Source organism: Trachemys scripta, chromosome 9, assembly GCF_013100865.1.
Source record: "Trachemys scripta elegans isolate TJP31775 chromosome 9, CAS_Tse_1.0, whole genome shotgun sequence".
In the NCBI taxonomy this organism is placed as follows: Eukaryota; Metazoa; Chordata; order Testudines; family Emydidae; genus Trachemys; species Trachemys scripta.
The window spans coordinates 18,679,656-18,699,519 of NC_048306.1; the positions used below are offsets into that span (position 1 = coordinate 18,679,656).

The 19,864-nt window shown below is 44.3% G+C and overlaps 1 protein-coding gene across 2 annotated transcripts in view; it reads right to left on the bottom strand.

Moving 5' to 3' along the window:
- Positions 1–3,437, bottom strand: part of CAPN6 (calpain 6) — a 79,211-nt gene extending 75,774 nt beyond the window's left edge. The window contains exon 1 of one of the 2 annotated variants that reach the window (XM_034781280.1): positions 3,281–3,437. The gene's annotated coding sequence lies outside the window, so the exon portion shown is untranslated. The remainder of the gene's footprint in view (positions 1–3,280) is intronic. The other variant, XM_034781282.1, reaches the window with a different exon arrangement.
- Positions 3,438–19,864: the final 16,427 nt, after the last annotated feature.

Consider the following 19,864-nt stretch of genomic DNA (forward strand, 5'->3'; position numbering starts at 1 on the left):
ATTTGCAGCCAGATTTAATTCTTATGGTGAAGAAGGACATGAGCACATGCATTTTCTGGCACTGGGAGGTACCAAAGCTAGCAATAGATCTGCCACAGCTACATTATGATGTTCTAATGAAGCTCTTCCTTTTGATCACACTATGACAATGTATGATTTCAAAAGGAATTATTTGGGGAAAGGTCTGTGGCCTGTCTTATACAGGTGGTCAGACTAGGTGATCACAATGGTCCTTCCTGGTCCTATTAATTTGCCCCTACACCGATTACGGACTGGGAGCTAAGAGAGAGGAGGCTCATGTTACAAAGAACACTATAGTCTGAAAGGTAACTGAAGCTTCCTGGCCCAAGTCCATCCTTGATGCGACTCCATCTGCTTCACTGAAGTTCTGCAAGAATGAATTGCACCCTATAGCTTGTTGATGTGATACACCCTGTCTGAATAATTTTTTTAATGAACAGAGCAGGAGGGAATTTTTCAGTGGTGGGTGAAGCAATTCCTAAGGGCTAGACTCTCACTTGTACGACAAGTATTATTATGTTCCTACACAGGCTACCGTAACTGGGGTTCAGGTCTGCAGCAATCAACAGGGCTGCTTGCCTGCTTATACCCTCCCTGGAGCAAGTGGATGGGGAGTAGATAGGGAATGGCTGGAGCCTTAGCTCTATGCCACTACTTGTTACTGGGTAGTAATTTACTTCTGGGACTGGCCAGCAGTAAATTAATCTCTAGGCTCAAGGAGAAAGCAGGGATGGAAATTTGAATCACACGTGTGCCAGGGAAGCATAAGCCCTCCCAGGGCTACTCCCGGGGAGGTGGAGTTTATGCACAATCTCTTGGTCAGGCAGTGTCTGAAGTCACAACCTAGCCATATACAAAGCTGGCAAACATTTGGAGACCCTTCTAGATGAAATGTGCTATAACATTGCAGGAAAGTACAAAGGTGACCCTAGGCTACATCTGTGCAACCCTATTATCTCTGGATTATGTCATCAGTTAAAAATTTGTAAACTCACTTAATGTTAATGAGGTTACTCAAGTGCTTCAGGGCATGAGCTGAAGGTAACAGGGTTCCTCGGGTGTAGCTAAGCACCTCTGTTACTGGTGATGATGCACAAGGTAGAAGGAAGCCAGCTGAACTCTCAGAGCCCAGGCTGAGTTTTCAGGGCTGGCAGTTAGAAAACAAAACTTTCAATTTGCAAACCAAGTAAACTCCACATGTGCCAAAAAAGAGTTGGCGGTTATGGAACTTTTTCAGTCACAGCCACTCTGAGTCAGTACAATACATGTACCTAGAGAAACACCTCTAGATTTGTCCAGTCCCTTCCCCCTCAGTTGCCCTGTAGAGGAAAAGTTTCTCATCACATAGCTGCCTGGGAAATATATGTTAACTGCTTTTCCCTCCATGTGTGAAGGAGTAGAAGGATCAAGAAGAGATGGATTCTGCAGAAGAGCTGTATTACTAGCTCAGAAGTCTAGCATTTCATCAAAAGTCAGGCACATTTTAGAAAAAGGATGGTGCTTGAATCAAAGCTACATTTATTGGTGGGGAGTGGAAAGTACCAGCACATTTTCTGCTGTTCATGTACACATGCTGACGCACGGAATCCACTTACCATTGTATCCCTTCTAAGGCAAATGTGCTGCATCTGTTTTCAGGTATAGAATACCTTCTTAAAAGGAATATGTACACCTATGATCATGTTTTGTGTATGCATTGGTGACCTTTTATCCATTTTAAAGCTACATCAGAATGTACACATAGTAGTAAATATTATAGGCATACATTTCCCCAAGTTTGAGTCTTAAGGAGATTATACAAGCATTTTTCTTGTCCTACTTCTCAAGTATTCAGAAAGTAGGAGCGTAGCATGCTAATTTCTGCTCATGAAAAAATACAGCTGAGATACTTTGTATTTTTGCCTTCTGCTGCTTTCTCTAAAGCGGTGTAGCCCCAAACCACACCCAGTTTGGTGCCTTGCACATTATGTAGAATCCAACTCTATCAAATTATTCCTAACAACCTGTCCTTTAAATAGATCAGCATAGTAATTCCCTTTTTACAGATGGGAAAATTGAGGCACAAAGGTCCAGATACTTAAAAGTACCCTGGTGCCTAACTCTCATTGGTGTTTTTGAAAATCCCATTAGGCACTTTAGGTATCTAAATATCTTTGAGGATCTGAGCCAAAGTGGCCAAGGGCCAGATTTTAAGGCATTTAATTGCCTAATGGGATTTTCAAAAGCACCAAAGAGGAGTTAGGTGCCTAATGGGATTTTCAAAAATACCTAGGTGCCTATCTCAATTTTAAGGTACCCAAATGCCTTTAAAAAGCTGCCCCTAAGTGATTTATCCAATGGTCATAAAACCAGTTAGTTATTATTCAAATGAATTACAGAAAACACAGGGTCAGAGCCTTAGACTACACTCTTGATTTGGAAAGGAAATAATTGAGCATGTTTGAATTATGCTATATTTGCAATTAACACTAGTGCAAGCCAGGATAGCATTAAGAATAAGTGTACAGACCAGAGAAAGTGTGCCAATAGAAATGTTTGTGGAATCCTTCTAGACATGTTCTCTGCTTGCAAATAAAGCAGGCTACTTTGTCTTCACAATTCCTAAAAAAACCTACTCTCACATTCTATTCAGTTTTAACAATGACCATGACAATTAATGAATATGAGTCCATGAATATAAGGTATTCTTGTTAAATTATTTTGAATGCTTACTTATCCATGATGCTAAGCACCTACTTCTTGCTAGATATTATCAACTTCTCTTTTAAAGAAAGATTCAAAATGCCCACGTGAGACTTGCAATAGAAAAGTCCTCAACAAGAACTGATCATACTTTTAAGAAATCAAAGAAGGTGCAATTCCGTAGCCCCCGTGAAACTGGTTTAGCAGTGAGATTGTAATCACATTGTTTATCAACACTGGCCCTTCTGATTTTTGTGTCTGTGTGGAAGTCACACCTGTAGAACAGTCAGACTCCATGTAATGTTAGACTGGTTATCTCAGTAGAAGTGCCTGGGTAGTCATGCTTTTACAATATATCACTTACAAAAACCTGAATCAGTGTTCAGTATCAAACCCAGCCATGATTATCTAAAGTATGTATGTTACTGTGTTATAACAAGTACAGCATGTTCTTACTGTGGTTATCAAAGTGAAGTCGAAATGGTGATTATCATTACTATAAAGAGAGTTTTGTTTCTGGTAACAAATCAAGCAAATCCACTAAACACATTTTAGCTTTATTAACATTGGCACTTACCTGGCTTATATAGTCTCTGCTCCTGAGCTGTCAGGCAAACAAAATCTCCAAAATCAATACTGCAAACAAAGAGTCCTGGCTTCTTAACCTGAAATTTCTTTGGACTGTACCAAGATCTGATCATCAGAGGGGAGGCTCGGAATAACTTCAGAAATTGTTGTCCTCCAGTCTAACTTCTGCTTGCAGTAGCCGATTATGAGTCATAAGGGAAAATATGACTAGAAAGAACAAGGATGCTGTCTCTTGTTTATTCCATGGTAAACTCTGTTAACTGGTTTTATGGCTACAACAGTGATGCAATTTTTAAAGAGCGGACAATAAGGGAAGGGAGTTTTGTGAGGATTCTGGACATTCTGTTGTGACAAACAGAACATATTCTACCACATCATAAAAACGGTATTCCTTATTAGTTTGCAAAATATTCCTCAGTTAAATAGGGGATATGTCATTGTTTTGCTTCAGCTTATCCCTCCAACGCATCTCTTCCAGAATGTGCCATTATAAAAAGGTTAAAGTGGAACATGGATGGGGTTTCACTGAGCCCTAGTTTTTGCTGCATCTCCTGAACAGCAGAACATAGCAGGCAAAGCCCAGATGAGAGGCAAAGGTGGTTGCCACCTCTGTGCCCTCTGAATTTTGGAGGTCTGCCCAAACCCCAGAGGCTGCTTTAAGTTATGGTGGCCATGCGTGGCCAGATAGGGGCCACCAGGTTGCCCTGAATAACCAAAATACTCTGTTCTGGCTACAACCCCTCAGATGCCCTTGGCATATGCCTAAATTGCATGTGGCATAGTACCTCTTCTTTGGTCCTAAGGCCTCTGGGGAATTTATTAGCATGGGGGTAGCACGGGAGCAGCATAAAGGGGCTGGAATGTGGCCGAGAATCAGGGCAATTGGGAGGCAGATTTGCCTAGTGGTCTGTGTAGGGTTGGGAGTCAGGAACTCTTGACCTCCTAATCCTGGCTCTGCCACTTACTGGCTGAGTGAACTTGGGAACATCACCCGAGCAGTGATAATGTTCACAGCTTAAATAAATGTGTGTTCTTACAGTAGCCACCTTTGATTAAACAGAGAGCCAAGTAAATAGAGTTTTATTTGATCAGTACTATATTTTTCTTTAAAAAATGAAGGAAGAGACAGTCTGTACAAGGCCTTCAAGTGACTTCCAGATAAAAAGCTAGAAAAACAACATCCCTAAATGTAAGGCCAACTTACTCAGAGTTTCTTAAATTAATGAATTAAGACTCCACATTACATCTGTGTTGAACATATCTAAACTACAGCTCTGATGCAGCAAAACATTTATAGTTAAGCATGTGATTAAATATTCAGCTAAATCAGGGGCTACATGAGCAAATACACAACATTAACAGTCCTATTCTAGCATGCTCTTAGTCCATTCTAAAATTTGGGTTAGATTCTTTGGGTGGGTGGATATTCCTGTCTTCTTTAGTTGATTCAAAATCCTGGTCAGGCATTTCTAGGCTCTTTCTGTAATGTTATACCCGGAAATGAGTGCTCTAGTAACAACTGGATAGGATTCATGGCAGAGTTACCATATTCGGTCAGTACCTCTGAAATACCCTACTTTATATGTTGTATCCACGCTATGTACAGCATTTATAAATGGTGGATGTAGTTTATAGGAATAGAGTGGTAGCCCTTTAAATAGTTTATAAGCCCTCTAGTGGGACTTACAAAGTTCTACATATTAGAACCCACTAGAACCCCGCCAGAGGAGCAGTGAGAATATATTACTCCTGGGGCATTCTGCGTCAAAAAGTTAAAAATTCAGTGCCAAAAAATTTAAAATTGTGCGCACAATATTTTTAAATTCTGCAAATTTTATTTGTCAAAATAACACTACATGATCATGCCAGTTTCAATGATTTTGGCAATTTATTTCAAAATACCCATCAGCAAGTATGTCTGTAACGATACAGACCCACCTAAAAATTCCTCCAGGAGCAGAGAGTTAAAGAAACCCCTATGACAACCCCGTTCCTGTCTCTCTGCCCTCTTCCCCCCCCCCAGAGCCCAGCCAGGGGGCCAGACACTCAACCCCCCCCCAAAGCCCACCCTGCAGGCCCCCCCCCAGCCAATACATCTGAACCCCCTTCTTCCCAGAGCCCAAATGTTGCCCCACCCCAGCCCAGATACCTGCACCCTTCCATCCCCCGGCCCAGATACCCCCCCCCCGTCCCGCCTCCCCACCCCCCCCCCCCCCTGCCGCCCGCCCCCCCCCCCCCCCCCCCACCCCCCGGCCCCCCCCCCCCCCCTTGCCCAGACACCCATCCCCCCGCCGAGCCCAGGGATCCAGAGGGAGAAACAGCCTAATGCTCATTCCCAGGCTTGCACAGAGTTTCCTGCATGCCGCCCTCTCCTTCTGTCACGGCATGTTGGGAACTGCAGCTGCCAGGAACCCTCTAGCTCCCTCTCCCTCCCCCAAGTAGTGTCTTCTATGTGCAAGCTGGTCTCTGCCATGTCCAATGGCCCCTAGTGGTGGCTAGAAGCACTGCAGCCCATTTCTGTTGGGAAAAGGAAATGCTGCGCCCACAATGTTAATTTCTACTAGTGTGCTGTATATGTTCAGTAACCATGGCTATTTGGACTCCATTGTGCCTGTGCGGCTCCTTCACATTATGTCTGTTATGTAAAGAACAAGAGACCTAAGAGTGGTGTATGCAGAGAGTGAGGAGATGACCTGGTGGAGGGCTGTGATATGTTATAGCACACCTAGCCTGTGCTAAAGTTCACCTGGTGAATTTGTGGTGAGAATTTTTTCATATTGGTATTTTATATTAAGGTGTAACCCACGAGCTGTGTGTGCTTTAACACTGCTTTGGGACAAGACATTCACTGGCGCTCTTGAAGGAACCACAGCTCTCTCTTCGAAAGAGAAGAGAACTTGACTGCTTCTGTAATGATCGAGGGCACGGAGACAGCTTCACTCTCAGGGCCGCCCGGGGGGGGGGCAAGTGGGCAATTTGCCACAGGGGCCCCCACAAGAGTTTTTTGGGGCCCCTGGAGCGGGGTCCTTCACTCGCTCTGGGGGCCCCAGAAAACTCTCATGGGGTCCGGGCTCCTGGAGCTTCTACCACTCCGAGTCTTTGGTGGCAATTTGGTGGCAGGGGGTCCTTCCGCTCCGGGACCCGCCGCCGAAGTGCCCCGAAGACCTGTGTGTGGGGGTCCTTCCGCCCCAGGACCCACCACCGAAGTGCCAGGTCTTCGGCGGCAATTCAGCGGTGGGGGCCTCCTGCTGCCGAAGACCTCAGGCCCCCTGAATCCTCTGGGCAGCCCTATTCACTCTTCCTTCAGAACAGTGCCAAAACAGGTAAGGGGGGGGGGGGGCAAAAAACAAAGGATCCAAACTACCACTACACAGAACAATGTGGTACACCAGTGTTCTGGAAAGAGCATCCCCAGGATGTGGAACTGCAGTGTTGTAAAAGTGCTACCCAGGCCATCTTGTGAGGTCATTTCTAGCAGCCTCTAGCCTTGTTGTTGCAGATGTGATAAGGAACATTCCGACACCATTTTCTAGGGGTTACATCCATCAGGAAGTGAAATTAAAACAGTAGATCTCCCAAGGGTTCTGATTTCCTTGCTGTAGGAAACTGGAGTACATTACTCACAGGCATCCATGTGGCCCTACATCTATAACACGACGGAAAGCTGGTGGATTCAATCTGCTTGGTCAGACAGCAAAATTCTCTTTCACCAATGGAAAAAAGCGGGGAACAAGATCAATTGGATTGTCCAACAAGAGATTATATAGTATCATAGAACACAGCCCCGGTCCTATAGAAGAGCCACTGGACTCATTTCTAGGTAGCTGTCTCAAAGTCATATATTGCTATTATACTAAATAGAATAGTGCCTGACAGGGCAAAACCTTCAGCTTCCAAACTAAACAGCTTCAATCTGACGTGTGACAGGACTGAGAAAAAAATCTTTGAATACATCAGTACTCTTATTCCCCGAACATTTTGGAAGATTATGTTGGGTCATTTCTTGTTTGACTCTACTCACCTTACTAACCACAAACACTTGAACATATTGTACAGTGAACTATGTGGTGTCTAGTTTAGATTTTTGCAGACTGCCTTCCATTAGGGACATTTTCTGTTGGTTGCAAGGGTCTATCCTTCTCACTAGGCAGGGAAGTTAGTTAGGAGAATCTCCTGACTGATGACACTATATGCACTTCAATGTTTAGAGCCTAGTCAAGTGCGTAACTTCATTGATTGCAGCATTCAGCAGGATTAGATCCTTAACTACAGGCCAGCACTTTTAAATGAAAGGACTATTCCGAGCTAACATTTGTGTTTTCCCTTTTCTTTAAGTGTACGTTTTGTTTAACATGCTATTACCGTGTTCAAATGACTGTACTTTAAATGTAGTCGATGATAGCATGATCTTTCACAAAGCTGCTTATAAAACAGAGTACATGCAATTTTGATCTCAGAAACAAGTTATTCCATGCCTTCTTTTCTTTGGAGAGAGAGCCAAACAGGTCTAGTAGTGTAATGTATCGCCTTAAGTGACAGTGTACTAAGTTAAAAATGTATATATAGGAAGCGATTGCCAAAAACTCTCAGCATTGGCCTAATTCTGCTCCCACTGTGAGAGCAGACTGGGGCCAATGTTGAGCTTTCTGAAACTTCCCCTCATAGTATGGCATTGATGCGGGAAAACACTTAAGACGCTGATTAAGTCCAGCCCTATTCAGAAGAGCATTTAAGCAAATATTTAACTTTAAACATTTGCTTTAGTCATTGTCTTCACGTGGATTTAATCATGGGCTTAAATGCTGTCCTGAATAGCGATGCTCTCCTGAATTGGTGCCTACATTAGGCCTGGGCTAACATGAATTATTAAACGTAGTGATGAGAAATTACACTGCCTATTATAGTTCAGCAGGGACCAAGCCCACTGCAAACTTAAATGAGAGTCCTGGGCCTCAGAGCCTGAGCTTGGAAGAAATCCCTTAATAAGACACATCCCCATGGAGGGGAACAGACCTAGCAGCGTGTACGTATAAATTTGTGTAATGTCTGGTTCTGACACGACTGCCGCCTTTTGGAAGTGTTAATACATGACAAATATCTGCAAAATCATAATGTGCATAGAGTCAGGCCCAAAGACCATTCAAGTCAATGGGAATTTTGCTGCAGTGTAATATTGATTTGGCATGTGCGAGTATCCTAGTCCACAGAAAGAGGAGTTGTTTTTCTCTCCCCACCCAGAATAAAAGTCAAGATTGTTTTTCATGGAAGCTATTCTGTCACCACGCAGGCTGCTAAACCAGCCAGCTGGAGGGATCTTGTTTATGTCAGAATAGGTGCCCCAACTTCACTTCTTTACCTCTGGTCCCATTCCTGATTGCTTGACATAAATATCTCATACCACGGACTTCAGCAGAGCTAGTTGGGTGAGTGAGGTGATGAGATTTTTCTCCATTAATTTATTTACCAGGCCCCAACAGCATTCTTGGCACTTTGCAAACAAATGCCTAACGCTGTCAGTTTCTCACTTTCCGCCAACACGCCATTCATCAATTATTAACAAATTGCCCCGTGCAAATAAGTTAATAAAACATGAGGTTGTTTCCATCAGGGATTCTCCTAAAGGCTGCATGTTTATTTTAGTTTTTTTCATTTAAGCAGTTTTGTATGGAGAAGGACCCAAGAGGCAGCATTTGGATCCCAGTCAAGATTCACGTAAGTTAGCCTTGGGTTCACAGTTTGGGTTTGAGGCTGAATCAAGATTAGGGCTAGAACTCAAGGGCACCAGTCTCTTGCATTCTGTTCTTGAGAGATTTTGGCCACATCTGACCTGGACTTTGAAAACAGTCCCCTTCCTGCTTTTTATTAGATCCAGAACCCAAGCTGCAGGGTGGGTTTTTCAGGGATGGGAACCTGAACCCTTCTCCACTGAAACCTGATTTTGACCTCTCTTTATTTTTTTCAGCTCTTTAGGGGTGAAATCACCACATATTGTAGGACTGAATAGGGAGAAGGCAATGCATGCAAAGATTTCAAAATTCAAAGGGTTAAAGTCTACCGGTGGATTCACATGTTCAACTCCCAGTGACTTCAGTGGGCGTTGTCTGCAGGCAGGTTTTTGGGTGGTCCCCGGATGAGTGTATCTGAGGGCACAATTTATCTTGAAGACATTATTTAAACACATTCTCTGGAAAGAATTCTAAGCACTGTGAAATAGACATAAAGGGCCTGGTCCTGTTTCCACTGAAATCAAAGGGATTTAATGGGAGCAAGAGCAGGCCAAAGCAGTAAATCCAGTCTCCAAACCCTACAGTGGGCATCAGGAATGGAATCCAGGCAGTGGCTGTGAACAGCCTATTGGAGGACCCTACGGTGAAAGAGGAGAGTAGTTGCGGCTGATGAGATGGGTGGGGATGAGGGTGAGGATTTTTGAGGGCAGGCTGGTCTCATGTGGGAAGGAGGCAGAAGATAGAGAGAGGAATGAGGTTTCCAAAGCAGCCACAGCTCCAGGGAAAGCACCCACACCTCACTGGACAGGCCAGCAGCTAGAGTAGGGGGCAGTGTTACTTTGCAAAATGACCATAATTTAAAAGTTCATCTGGAGCCGAAGAGGGCTACAGTCACCACTGCTGTTTCCTCTACTCCATCCCCTCCCCACAACAAAATAACTGCACAGTCTCTGCACCAAGCTGCTTTTCAACAATACCAGTCCATGGCCAAACACGGAGGTACAAAAAAGCACTGAAAGGTGCATGCTCACTTCCTCTTACGCCTCACAAGGCTGAAGTCATCACCTCCACTGTATGTACTGGCACTGCTTGCCCAAGTAATGAGACGCCAGGGGTCCCTTCAGAACCCATCTCCCCTGTGGTAGCATGATATTACACAAAACCTGGGACTGGCCATAATTAGCATATTGATTATTGATTGAAAACTCAAATCTCGGAGAGGGACAGCAAAGGGAGCTTTCATTCAGCTTTGCACTCCCATATCCTCCTGTTGTCCAGGGGCCTGTCTGGCCCTCTATGTAAATTATAGGAGCCTTGCCAAAGTTAGAGCAACCCTAAGGCTGCTGTTTTGCTTGGGCTGCCCAGAGTCTCCAGGAGCCAAGGGCAACTGAGAATAGGCAGAGCCCACTGCCTCCCCACACCTCGGGGGGCCATTCCCTACCCCTAAATGCCCCCTCTACTGGGGGCTGTGAGAGAAGCTCGTGTATAGCTGCTCCACCAGTGTTGTGCTGGTAAGAGAGCCCCTTATGCAACAAAAGGGTCTATCATACCACCAGATCTAGTATATTCATGATAAAGATCTCCTGAATTTCACATTTTTAAAAATAAGAAGTCTGATTCTTTTGAACGGCAAAAGCCTCCTTTTGGGTCCTCATGGCAGATTTTACCTCGTGCCTACTAGGTGAGAGCAGAATATTGAAGCCAAAAGGAAAGTAGAACTTGGCCCACATAATTACGAGTAGAAATGAGACTGTCACCGGCTCACTAGATGGCAGTGTTGTTTAATCTTAGCCTGCTGCTGACCCACTGTCTCAGCCTTCCTCCTGGTTACCCAGGGTTGTGTAATGTGTGGATTTCTCATGCAAGTTAGCCAGGCGCGTCCACAAAATGCTAAACTTTGCAGACTCCGCATCCTCCCGTGAATTTCTGGCCCAGTTTGGCAGAGGAAAGGATAACGGAATGGTGCGGTCCAGTAGGCTGGTCACGCTGGTTAGGCTCGCCTTGGCAGCTGCTGTAGTATGGGCTCTGCATGTCACAACATATTCCTCATTATAATTATTCATATTACTTAGTGCCTAGGCCAGCGTTTCTCAAATGCAGCCACCAGGGGCTTTTCTTGCGGCTACAGCCTCCTGGGATGTGATATGGGGATGGGGTGGGGGGGCAAAGTAGAGCCACCTCTCCCCCTCCCTGTTGCTCCTAGATGCACCGCCCTGGTGATGGTTGCTGGGGCCAGCAGCAGGGCTTGGGCCCTGCCTCCCTCTGGAGTCACCCGGGGCACAACACTGTAGGAGCAGGCAGCCAGTGAGTTCCCCACCTTCACAGGGATGGTGGGAACCAGGCTTTGGGCTTCAGCCCTGGGGTGGCAGAGCAGCAAGCGCTGGCCATGGGGCTTTGGACCCCAGCCCTGGATTCCGGCTGCGCAGTGGCAGGCCCCAGGCTCTGGCCACGTGGCTTCAGGCTCTGACCCTGGACCCTGTCCTCTGGCAACAGGGCTTCAGGCTCCAGATCCCCGCTACCTCCTCCAGCCCCTAACCCCCATCTCCCCTGGCCCACACTGCCTCTCCCAACCCTCCATCCAGGGCTTAATTTGTCCCCAGACTTGCCAGGGCTGAGTAAATCTGCTGTGAAAACTGATACTTTTATGTTTGTTAATATCACTTTTCACAACAGACTTACTAGCTAGCAATAAATAAATTACAGTGATTTGGACATGTCTATGTGCATATTTCTTTGATTTTCCTAAAGCTAATTAAGTATTTTAGGAAAAAGCATGAGAGCGACCACCAGCCAGAGTTGGCCACCAAAAAATTTGTCCTGAAAACCCCCCTGGCCTAGGCAGCCTAGTCATGGACCTGAACCCCGCTGAGCTACAGTGAAGAATGTGAGGAGCTCAGATATTATGGTAAGTGCCCAAGATAGTGCATACAATGCTGAGGTTAATATTTCCTAAAAGACACATAAGAATAGCAGCAAATGCTATTATTTGCCATATGTCAATCATGCTGAAAAACACACACATGAAGAAACTCACCCCAGAGGAGCTTAAAGGGGATACTAGGCTTTTTCTCTCTGAATTGCCATTTGTATGCTGAATGTTGTGTAAACATTGACTGTTAAAAGAACAGCCTGGAGCACTTTTGTTTCACAGTGAAACTCAGGTAAAGCTGTTCCCATCACAGGGTCATGAGAAGGGCTCTCAACTGAACTGGTTCCTCCTTCGCCTGAACAGCTGAAAGCCACTAAAACTGAGCTGTTTCTAAATGAGTTTAAAATCAAAGCATCACCTAAATGTCAGGAAAACAGGAGCTTCAAGTGGCATTTCCTCACTTCGGGACGTGGGAAGGTATGAAACGTCTTCCAGAATGATCCAGCAAAATCCCACCCTTACACAGCGCAATTCAGAAAGCGAAGACAATCACAGACATCAGCCTGGCTTAGGCTCATATGCAAGAGGAATAAAAGGCCCAGGCATCATGTCTGACTTTTCCTAGTTCTTATACTTGCATTGGTGGCAGCAGCAGTTCACATCTGGGTCTGAGCCATTAATGGTTTCACCTTGGATATTTTTGCCATATAAGGGCTTTTGTTAGACAGATGAACAAATATGTCAGTGAAGCACATATCATCCATTGGGTGGGCTGCCTCCAAGCCATTAAACACATGGCTCTTTCTTTTGGAAGATCCATGTATGCTGCTGATTATGGAAGATATCTGCTATTTATTAGGCATATTTATACATATGTTGGCCTTCAGTACAGAGCTCTTGGGAACCATTCATTACTATGGGAAAGCTGCTTACAGTGACACCGAATTTAAAACAGAGCAAAACTATAGACTGAAGTAGCCTTACAAGACGACTCTGAGCCTTATCATCTGAAACGGGCCCAGCTCTGTCTTGTCTTTGCCATTTATTATCCTGCTTTGACTATTTATTGTTATGGAGGACACTGGAGGTTTAGAAGGGCATGGACTATTCCTAGTAGCCATTTTTTTTTAACCTGTAGCAATGAGCATATGCCAATATTTAAATACAATCTTGTAACTAATGCTGTGAGTTAACCAGTACATATGTAGGACAAGATCCTGTCCTGTGCGGTGATATGTAAGTCTAAAAAAAAAATCCCCGGGAGCAAGTACTGACTGTGAGCCTGTGGCCACCTCCTCTTCTTGGTAGTACTCATGCTTGACAGAGGAACACATGCTTTTTTGGAACAGTAAAGTGCACCTAGAACTGCACCTCCCCCCATCCTTCTCTGAATCCTGTGCTGTGAAGACAGCTCTTAGACCTGTACTGCATCCAGGGTTGCTTGAGTCTGGCACTGACTGCATGGCCTTAGGAAAAATGCTTAATTGCTATGTATTTTAGTTTCCTCATCTGTAAAATGGGGCTAATTCTTACTCACACGGATGTTAGGATTTATTAGTTAATGGTTATACAGTGCTTTGAGAACGTCTAGTATTATGTTAGTCTCTTAGGTAGTTATAGCCCCCGTTACCCTAATACCTGAGTGTCTCACTCTTTTTAATGTATTTATCCTCACAATGCCCCTGTGATGCAGGGAAGTATTATTGCCCCCATTTTATTGATGGGGAACTGAGGCCCAGCTCCTGAAAGGTATTAGGTGCCTAACTTGCATTAGTTTCAAGTGACTTGGCCACAGAGAAAACCTGTGGTAAGGCAGGGGATTAAACCCAAGTTACTTGAGTCATAGGTTAGCACACTAAGTGTTCTCCTTCTGACTGCTAACCAATATAATTAGCTGCTATTTTTACAAGTCAGATATGATCTACTTCTTTGACCCGTGAGGAGCAGCAGCACAGCTTTATTTTGGTATTTAGGGTTATTTCTGTTTTGAAATCTATGTCAAGGACACCTAAAGCAGAAAAGGTGGTTTACATTTTGTAACTGAATAAATCAAAATAAACATCCACCCACCACGTGGGAGATACTGTACCTTATTTGCTCTCTTTCTAGAGGCATTCCTGCTCTACAGCGAGATCTCTTCTTTGCCTGTGCTTAGAGGGTTGTATTTTCTATTCCATTTTTTGTTACGTTTATGTTGAACTGTGCCATTACAAAATGTGCAGTTGATGCTGCTGCTGGAATAACTGCAGAAGCTCACCCCGCACCTAATTCACCCCTAAGAAGAGTAGGCAGTTCCCCATTGTTAAGCATTAGGAAGACTGAAAAGTTGAACATTTCCTCTGGTAGCTTTAAGGCTTGAATACAGGCCAGCATTTCCTTGTACTTGAACGTGATTGCACACAAGCTAGTTAGATGACACGACAGTCACCACAGTCAGTGTAAACGAGGACAAAGTGTGTTCCGCAACGTGTCAGCTAACTGTGATTAAACCTATTTGCAACAGGCAGGCCCTTAACCTTCATCAGGTTCTCATCAGGACAGACGCAGAAGCACTATTTCATCAAATTGCCGTGAACCTACACCACAAACCTACCCGGGGCTCACTCACTCCTATTATCCCTTCCCAGGAGCAAGACTTTTCCATGTGGGATCAGTTATCTTCTTGGTTTTCTGAAAAGAGAAGTACAATATAAGCCACCTCTCCACAGCACACTATAAATCCTTAGGAGCCAGGCTCATTCTCAGGACAGGACAGCAGTAGGTGAAGAGAGACACTGAATACTCACATGCTGAGCTGACACTTGGCACTTACTGTAAATTTCAGTCCTGTTGCTGACAGGGATTAGCATTGCATAGTCTAGCAAGCTTCAGGCACTGAGCTCTTCAGTTGCACTGTTCCTTCATGAACAAAACCGCAGCAGAAGCCTCATTATTTGCCATTTCTGTTCCCGCCCTCACCCAGTTAACAGCCCATTAAACTGCACAGCTGCTGCGGCTTAGCCTCATACCACTGCAGTCTGTCTTAACCTGCTGCTACACCTACGTTACAATATACTGTTGTGGGGGCTAATTTGATATTTGATTTCAAAATGAGGGCGTGTCTACACTGGCAAGTTTCTGCGCAGTAAAGCAGCTTTTTGCGTTCAAACTGCAGACGTGTGTACACGCTGTCAAGCCACTTTGTGCGCTGAAACTCCTCAGTTGCAGAGCTGCAAAAAACCCACCTTGACGAGAGTCGCAATAGCTCCAGCGGTCTATTGCCAGTGTAGACACTTGATTGCTTTCTGCGCTGTAATTGGCCTCCGGAGCTGTCCCATAATGCCTCAAGTGACTGTTCTGCCCATTGTTTTGAACTCGGCTGCCCTGGAGACATGTGCCCCTCCCCGCTTTCTAAGAACGATTTCTGACAGCCCATGTGTGCTGTGCTGATCTGCTCCGGGACACAAAGCAAACCATTAATGTGGCATGCTCGTGCTGTTGAACACAGGGAGGCAGGGGTGTGTGTGTGTGTGTGTGTGAGAGAGAGAGAGATTGCTGTGCAGAGAGCCCAGGGAGGGAGGTGGGGGCTGATGTTGGGGTTTCCCCCTCCCCCTGCCTCAGGACTGGTTGCTTCCTGCTGCTGTCTGAACTTACAAAACAGCATGCTGACACACTCTCTGTTCCCCAAAACTCACTGTCTCTCCCCTCCGCTCCATACACATACACACACTCCCTGTCACACACTCTCCCCTCCTCTCCCCTCCCCACTTCAGTTGAAAAGCAGTTGGCAATGTAGTAGGATGCCCCTGGAACAATGGGATTGGGAAACCTGCCTCGTGTGACACTGTGCCTATCCCACAAGGCATTGCCAACCCTTCCCAAAGCACCCTGTGGCCAGTTGCACAGTGGGATAGCTACCACAATGCTCTGCTGTCTTTGCCATTGCAAGAGCTGCTAAAGAGGATGTGCTCCAGTGTCACAACAACAACAGGGGTTTCATTCCAGTGTTTCAATAAAAGTGGTATAACTTGTGATGCAGAAACTTGCCAGTGTAGACATACCCTGAATTGCTATGTTTCTCTCAACAGCCATTTTCTAGACATCAGCTTCCTCTGAATGACAATTAGGACTTCTCTGTTAAAATATGAGCAGTTGACAATAGAACAGCATCTTCTCTTTCATGGTTTCTTCCACAGCAGAGAGAGTTTAAATCTAAACTTGTCCACGAGCATTGTTCTCCAAGGATCAGGACCACTAATTCATTCCTCTGCAATTGGACTATCCTTTGAGCAGCACAAAGGAATAAAAATGTCCCTGTCTTCTGCAGCTTCCTAACAAATGTTCAGTTCATAAGGTGCTAGAAAATCTCCCCGGTTTGTTTCCAATTTTTTCCCAAGTAGGCTAAAGATAATATTGTTACAATATGAAGCTTCCAGTCAATGGAACAACCATGTCTATAATTTGCAGGCTGATAACAGATTCAGTTGTATATGGCGAGGTATTTGGTAGGGAGTTTTCTGAATGTTAAAATCATGGTACTATACTATACTAACACAAAACCCATAGCTGTATTAATTCATTTTACCATGAAACTAGAGGTCATGAAAAATGAAGATGTTTAGTTGGAAAATGAAGTCCTCTTTTCTTTCCCCACGATACTGGTGTTTAATGGGGATTATCAAAGCAAATGTCCCTATGCCTAGGGGCAGGGGTGCTGGAACAATTTGTACAATGGGGGTGCTGAGAACCATTGAACCAAACTGTAACCCTGTATATGATGGAAACCACTTCAGATCAGGGGGTGTGGCAGCACCCCCAGCACTCCCAACTCCAGCACCTATGCCTATGGGGTGAGAGTATTTACTCAATAGTCTCTCTGCTAAGACTCTTAGTCACCTAGGGCCAGATTTTGACAAGTATGTAGGTTCCTAAAGATGCAGATAAGCATCTAGCTGGATTTTCAAAAGCACCTAAGCAGGTTTGGTGCCTGGATGCAGGCAATTAATCTGCTTAGGTGCTTTTGAAAATCCCACTAGGTGCCTATCTATATCCTTCAGCACTTAACTACCTTTGAAAATCTGTTCCCTAGAAAATGGACAAACTCCCCCGATGTGTTTTATGGAGACCACCAAGCAACTGCTCAACTTTAAAGACGTCTGGTGGAAACTCTTGTTACTTCTTGAGATTGTGACACAGGATATATGAGTGCATGGAGAAAGTGACCACTCTGCCTTGAAATAAACAACAAAGAGTCCTGTGGCACCTTATAGACTAACAGATGTATTGCAGCATAAGCTTTCATGGGTGAATATCCACTTCGTCAGATGCTTGACATCACCCACGAAAGCTTATGCTCCAATACATCTGTTAGTCTATAAGGTGCCACAGGACTCTTTGTTGGTTTTTACAGATCCAGACTAACACGGCTACCCCTCTGATACTCTGCCTTGAAATGGCAATTGACTACATTGGGCATAAGACTGATATTCTAATGTAGCTGATGAACATCATCCCCAGTGATCTAGAATCTCACTCTGTTTGAACTTCAGTCTCCACGTACCTTTAAAGTAATAAAGCTTCTTGCCAAAACCTAAAGTGCTATATGAATGGCAGCTTCTATTACTAAACTGACATGTTGCAGGGACCTATAAAAATGACATACTTCTCCTTGGCTGTGTTCTGCGAACAGTTTCTAGCCGTCACTCTCAGGGTGACTAGATGAATACTTGTTGTTTTACCAGCTGAATGGCACTTCCCCATTTCTCCTGCTGATATTAACAGTGCACTCAAAACACTTAAATTAGAAGATGACACACTCAGAACACAGTTGTTAGAAGAAACAATTTAAATCTGTCCAAAGCAGGTGTTGGGTTCCTAACATTTGCTTGGGTGTAACAACTGTGGGAATATCTCTGCTTAAAATAAACAGGATTCCATGACAAGGATAGTAGTAATTCATTTAGCATAATTTAATATCTATCTCATTTATTGCAACCTCACTTCTTGCAAGTGGCCTAACTGAATGCAACATTCCTGACAACGATAGATAAACTACCATCAGAAACCGGCTAAAACGTTTGGAGTTGAACTTGATATTTAGTCTTGGCGGGCAGGAAAAATCATACAGATTGAAATTCTCTTCATGCTGGCCCTCTGCACTGGGATGACTTTCACTCAGAGAAAGGTGCCTTCCTGAAGGCGTTATGCTTCCAAATTGTCCCATTGATTGGGACGGTGAGGCAACTGGGTTGGATTATATGTGGAATAAGCCATAGCTTCTTGCTTTATTATTGATTAATGCTTAGTCTGTGCACAGCTGCAGATCTTTTGGAAAATGCTTAGCGCCCTTTGAAATCAATGGGAGGTGAACACACTCAGCACCTGGCTGAGTTGGCCCCTAAAGCAGGAAGCTGTGTTGAACACACTTCGTGCACTGCACTATGAACCAAAAAGAAAATGGCGGCAAACTTGTGCGTCCTTTCTATATTTGCCATTTTTTGACAAACAAGGTAGTATTCATGACAGTGTTGGGAAAAGTGCAATTAATGGGAATCTTTACAGTATCAAAGATTACAGTGGTTTAGAGCTTGCCACAGACAGAATAGGAAACACAGATCACTGTGAATGATTCCTGTTGTTACAATGCCATAGGTGTGCATGGTGATTAAAAAACATACTGTATAAGACATGATACCTGCCCCCAAACAGTTTACATTCTCACTTTGGAGCCTCATCTTGCAATCCTTGCTCATGCAAAGAGTCCTGACTTCAGTTCATTGGCACCGGATATGTACATATGGATTTCTCACATAATTACAGTTGCAGGGTAAGGCCATTGATTCTACAACTTTTAAGTGAATGGGAGTTTTGCCATTGACTTCAATGGCTGCAGGATTAGATCCTAAATAGTTTTTGTTGGTTCCAGGGTTCTTGCTGTTTTATTTATTTATTGCAGTACAGTGTTTATTTATTGTGACGTTGGTTTTATATTATACTATGGGGCTAGATTTTCAAGCGTGCACTTCTGCACAGACAGGATTTGCTAGTGTGCAACCCTTGGAGTTGTGATAAGGGTCATGTGCAAGTTGGGTGAACACAAAACTAAACCTTTGAAGACGGGCATCTATTGATTTACGGAGCTGGCATGGGAGGAGATGCAGATGGCTAGTGGTGGAAGGCAAGCAGTGGAAGTGAGATTTTAGGAGGAACTTTAGATGCTGTACAAGTAATTCTAGATTTGCAGGCCCTCACTCTGTTAGAAGTGTCTTATTTAGGGAAAAAGCAAGATAAAGATCACTTTATTACAGAGCAATTCATAGCTTACTTTGCAACTGTCTTCCACATTTCACAGAGCAGCATAAGATAAATGTTCTAATACCCTACATAGCTGTCTGCCACATTTTGGGCTGGGATTCAAAGCCAGGAACCGTGGAATCCTTGGATTATTTGCAGCTGACAAGCCTGACAGGAAAAAGTATGTTTCATTTGATTAGAACCAGATTTGCACAGCAAGCAAGGGCTGAGCGTCAAGTGGAGATTAGGTCAAGAGACCAACCACGCGCTTTCCAAACAGACCAGACGTTTTGTTTCAGTCCATACAACAGAAACAGAAAATGGACAGTGTACTTGGGTATAATGCGTCCAGAAGTTAATATATGTATTTTCACTGCTATGATGAAAGAGGGAAACCGAAAGTGAATTGTGTCTATATATTGATCCATACAGAGTTAGTGGGAACACTGAATTTTGGAGGCAGTATTCTACACTCACTTACGCTGATCTAAATCAAGAGTAATTTCATTTACGTCAGCAGAGTTTACAGGTGTGTGAGCAAAATCAGGCCCATTGTTTTCCAGCAATGGTCCTTATTAGCCAAATACCATATGGTCCCAATATCATATCTCCTCTGCGAGCTTGTCTACACATTACTGCAAGCGGCAGTGTGAATCTGCAGCACACATCTGAGCAGTAACATCCCATGTGGACCCTGCTACAGTAC